General features: G+C 36.0%; 1 pseudogene; it reads right to left on the bottom strand.

Annotated features, from left to right (window-relative positions):
- Nucleotides 1-388: 388 nt before the first annotated feature.
- On the bottom strand, nt 389-2,054 carry LOC132555369 (uncharacterized; annotated as a pseudogene).
- Between the last annotated feature and the right edge of the window lie 3,695 nt (nt 2,055-5,749).

The raw sequence follows: 5,749 nt of genomic DNA, 5'->3' as shown, positions 1-5,749 counted from the left end.
AAGAATTCACTTAAAACTGTTTTCCAATGAAATACTGAAGGCATTCAAATTCAACTTCACACATGAGTTTGAGACCATATGGTACTTTATACATGTACCACTGTTAAGACATATACAGTAAGTCATGACAATCATTTAATAATTTCTTGTACTCTCGAAATGATAACTTTTAATTGTTTCATAACACTTTCACTGGAACATCTTATCTTACTGATCATTTATCTGTTGATCTGTAAAAAAATATGTTGCAAATAGAGTTGTAGTACAATTTTATTTTTTTTAAATTAAAGTGTTTTAATTACAGTGATGGCAAGAACGTGTTGAAATAAAAATCAACCAGAACAGAAATATTTGGTGTCCACAGTTGATCTTTTGTTATCCTTATCACTTAAAAGTCTTTTGTTGTCCAGACAGCAAGGTCACAACACTGAGACCCTGTCAGGTACAGCTGGCCCTGTATCTGGTGCCAGTAGTCATGTGACTGTTTTAGCACAATCTTTCCATCACCTGACATTTCTGAAACTGGACTTAAAACTAGATAACAAATATTGGAATTATAAATACACTGATCTGAGTAATCTCCATTATGTACCACATACGCATGGCTTATATACACAGCCTATGAACCAAATCAATATAAACTTTTGTTAGAAACAGTTGAAAACAGCTGGGAAAGTTTCGAGTAACGGGTAGTCATCTTTAGAACATAAATTATCTCGGCAAAAGGGAGTTATATATCTGTAACTTGACAGAAATTTCACATGTCAATCTGATACACATCTTTTAAGTGGGTTCAGTCTGAATATCTCCTTGCAATGAACAATTTAGCCTGACTGTTAGCAAAGTCACAGAGCTTTTAAAGAAGTTCTTAGTTACTTCTTACCCAGGAAAAAATCTTTGATGGATTCACACACCTCTAATATTGTCTTGTCTCTGGCTGTGTATGGGCATTTCACCTCAACTATGTCTGGTGATGAAGTTAAGTGGTTTCTACACTGATAATGGATACTCCCATCATTCTTAAACTCTCCTTGTACAAATGCACCAAGTACCCCAGACTCATGCAGCCATATACCTGTATATAAGAAAAGCATGATCAAATCAGTAATTCAGGTACAATTTTATGCCTAGCAAATATTGTGATTAACAAAAACACACATTTCAAAAAGAAACCTTCTACGTTCTGCCAGTTAAGTTTAAAGTGTAAGTAAGACTTTTTTTCATGTGTACTGATCAATACTCCAAAACAGAGGCCAAGGTTGATAACTTTTAATCAAAATATGACAGATTTGATACATTTTATAATGTCAGCCAAAGAATTAGATTACAAATTACAAACTGCATACACATTGGTTTTAAACTTGCCTATCTGTGCCACAGTTACTCCTCCTTTCTTACAATATTCTTTAATCCGATTTTTTTCATGAGCTACACCCCACTGGACAGGTGCTCGTTTCTCCAAATTGTATGCACAATGAGTCTTTTCTTCAATGAAATTGACAACCTGGAAGTATGCTACTGACATATTAAGTAAATATGAAATATAGCTACCTTGACATGTTTTTGCTCTTCAAAACATCTCTACAGTTATAGTGAATATATATTAAAACAGGCATAGCTGCAAACTGTGTGAAATAAATGTTAGTAGTTATTCTTCTGAAAAATGTCTTAAAACTCTTATTCGTCGAACATGATAATGACACAACATTTTACATGATTAATCTTTCAGTTAGTTACTTTCATACAACACGAATCATTCAGAAAAGAATAAAAACATATCTATATAGCGAATTGTTCTACCTATTTCAATTTGCTGCAACAAGAATTTGTCCAAAATTGGATGCAGTAAAGTGCAATTTCCTGAATGCTGCCCAAAGGGAATTTTCTCTATGGCCAATGGTCTTATAGACTGTCTCTTTCACCTTTTTCTGCGATACAACCAAGTGTTGTCTCAACCATATTTTGGTGTCCTTAGCTGAGAGGTAGTTAGGGTTCATCAGCCAGTCATCCATTAGGGGCACTGGTACGTCCTTAACCCCTGTGTCATCAACCATAATCCAATGTAAAGCTGCAATAAAATACTTACATTATATACAAACATAATTAATGAAAGCATTAAAAAGCTTGCAAAAGATGTGTTTCGATGTCTTTCCCAAATATTGCCTTCATGATGTATGGTAAAAAGATTTCACAGGTATACATGAGATGAACACTCAATGTTACCACCCCCACCCCCTCCCCAACCCCCGCAACAAAGAAAACATCCTTGAACATATATGAACAGCAACATTGAAGCAAAAATGGTACATTGTGAACATCATTTCAATGCCAGTATTTTAACTTGACTTGACTTTAACTAACTTGACTTTAACTGACTTGACTTTAACTAACTTAGGGTGTTTAATCCAATTGCACTTTACATCAGTTGTACTTGCTCTTTTGTACCTAAAACACAATTTAAATGTCATATATAAAAATATATCCTCATTTACAAAAAAAAAAAAAATAATAATAATAATAAAAAAAAAACAATTTAATTACGGTCCCTGTCCCTTGACGCTCAATGCGACAAAGAACTAAACTTGCATGGCAGGATTCAGGTGATTATATCATGAGCCTACAGGTAAGGGAAGTTAAACCAGATTGGCTAATGAAAGCCAGTTACCTACAGGATCTAGGAAAGGGGGGAACAATGCTCAACATACCAGATAAAGTTGTGGATACGTTGCTGGCAATTGTAAGTGGAAAGATATGTGTCCTGATTTTATGTTTATATTTAAATACTTGTAAACGCTCACTTTATTGTCATTTTTAGGTTGTGGATCTAGTTTTTACCTGTTAAAATGTATCTCTATATCCAGATTTCAAGTAGTAATGTACCACAGTGTACTTTAATATTGTGGCTTTAAAGCTCTTTCAGAACTCAGACGGCCTTACCATGATACAAATAGTCCAAAGGAAAATAGAACAGTATTATTTGAACCATATCTGTTTTCATGGTACCACTTATCACCAGTAGCGCGGACGTCGCATGGTCGTCTATACAATCCATTCGTGCCGCATTTTGTACTAATGGATTAAGTAACAGCATGTGTGGATAGCAAGCGCTAGAGAATAGTACACAAAACACGTCTGCTCGTCAAACACTCGTATACACCAACAAGAACGTGTATTATTCGTCTTTATTTGTTCCGCTATCTAGGGGACATCAGGAAGTCATACAATACCACCTTTTGTATTCAACTGCATGATATCAGGAGTCAACTAAACGTAAGCCATCTGCAGAATCGACTTTTCTTCAGCGTTGTCTACCAAACGGATATGCGAGACACCAAAACTGATCTGCTGCTCACATGCTAACGCTTATTGACTCCTTTTGACCTCCGTTAAAATACCTTTTGTCTGTCGCAATTCAATTTCTGGCTTTGAATGTAAACAGAATTGTCAATTTGGCAAATGTACACAACCATCTGTTTACGAATGTTTGTACTGATACAAAACAATCTTTTACAGAGATACTACAAGTACTTTGGAGTATTAAACGATTTGGCTAGATTCATTTTCCGTCACTTTAAAATACCTACTTCATTTATAAACTGAAACTAAAAGACATTGGTTCAGTCGGGGAAAGCATCCCAAGTTTGGAGTACTCAACAGAGGGCGCGCCAAGTCAATACAAACAGGGGAGATAAATCTATTATCTTGTTTTATCTACAAGTGTACTTTGTAGACAAAAAGATAAGATGAGTATTTATATCCTTAATTTGATCGTAATTTCCGTAGATTTTTGTATATTACGACGTAGAATTAAATGGAAATAGATTTTGTTGTTTTATGTTTCATAGAAAATGTATTCGATTTATTTGAAGGCCTTAGCTAACAAAATAGTGACACATGACTATTTTGTAATTAGTGTATTCACGGGATGACTGAACGTTAATTTGGTGCACGTGAATCACCGGAAGTACATTGAACATTTTGATAATAGCAACATTTTCGCGGAGAAACACAAAGAAATAAATTATTCTTCATCAGAGTCAGCTGGAACAGTGCTGTAATTAGTTCGCCTGCCATGTACATACAAATTAGTAGTACTTTCCTAACGAATCAGCTCGTTTGATGCACAGACATCAAGTCTCCGTTCCGCGCGATTCTGTACTTTTTAAATTGTTCTTTCTGATGAAGATATTTTTCGATTGTTATAGTCTGGTCTACAGACGTTTACAGTTTGGATTTCAGCCATGTTGTTGATCATAAAGAGTACGTGTACATGTAGCTACATGCACAGATCTTGGGGTGGGGTGGGGTGGCTGGTGGCGGGTGTGTGTGTGTGTATGTGTGTGCGATCGTTCGTGCATGCGTGCATGCGCGTGTACGTGTGTGTGCGTGCGTGCGTGCGTGTGTGTGCGCGCGCGCGTGTGTGTGTAGGGGGTATACCATTAAGGTAATAGTCATTTAATGAAGTTTTATCCAAAAAACCTGAAGGGATTGACTGCCTTAATGAATATCTGATTATGCAGTTAAACTGGATTGGCAAGTCACGTTGTTCCATTATTGACTCATTATCAACATTAAGAACTCAACACCACTGACACTCTGTTTAGCACTAGCTGTCATTTGAAAGCAGAAAGTGAAACTCCAATAGACATTTAATTATCTCCCCTGATTCTGTGTTTTAGTTGTATCGTCTACAGATGCTTTTTAATGGTGATATTTACTTCATTTCTAAACTGATACGTTCTGAGCTAAAACACCTTGGCTAAGAAGGAGGAGTCGTACCAAGTTTGGAGTACTCAACAGAGGGCGCCCCTAGTCTATTCGAACATGGGAGATAAATCTATCATATCGTTTTTTTTTTCTATCTTTTATTGGTAGCCAAGTAAAGGCCAAATTACAAAGCTCGCAATCGCTCTCCCTCGACTTAAGGTCGATGGATCAAGGCTGGCTACTAACCACGGCATATTCTACTGCTCTATTTGTGAGTTACATTCCTTATAATACCTGCAAAGGGCTATTTCACCACCGTCATCTCGCTGTCTTAATGTGCTATTTGTTCATCGCTGGCCTCCATATATAAACTATACATTACCAGTTATATACATGATACCTTCGATGTGTGATATATTTCCCTCCGTTCAAAACTTATTAAAATATTTCTGTTAAAATACGACGTTTATTTATTAAACGAGGAAAACGACAAAGCACCACTGTAAAGGTTGCTCAAGCCACTGACTGTTTACCTTAAAACAACAATGCTCTATACCAGTTACAACATACATACACAGTAAATGTTTATTTCTGATGTGTGGCATCACTGAAATATCGACGTGATATTTTTGCAGTATAGAATCCAGGAGCAAAGAAATCTCGCGAGATTTTGAAGAAAGATATAACATATTGGATTTTATTAAGATGAGTCTTACATTCAGTCAACCACAGGCTACTTGAGACTAGACATATTAAACATTACAACCACTTACATCAGCAAGTTTTACTTTTTTAATCGTAACTTTTTTGAAGATTGTGTTATCATGTTTGATATTTGAACAAGAGCTTTTGAAATAAGGCTGATGTCATACGGGTGGTCCCTTTATGATATTTGTATTACTCGTGTATATTTCAACTTCAAATAAAAGTCACGTGATCTGATACAGTTTCTTGGTGTGTCAATTTCAAGTCTTTTCAGCAGGTGCCCGAAGATTCTCCCTCAAAAACGACCGTCATTCCGAAGAGTTTGCTTGTACTTCTG

This window comes from Ylistrum balloti, unplaced genomic scaffold (assembly GCF_031769215.1).
Source record: "Ylistrum balloti isolate Yb309-2 unplaced genomic scaffold, AGI_CSIRO_Ybal_v1 Utg370480, whole genome shotgun sequence".
NCBI lineage: Eukaryota > Metazoa > Mollusca > Bivalvia > Pectinida > Pectinidae > Ylistrum > Ylistrum balloti.
This window is presented reverse-complemented; position numbering and strand designations above follow the sequence as displayed.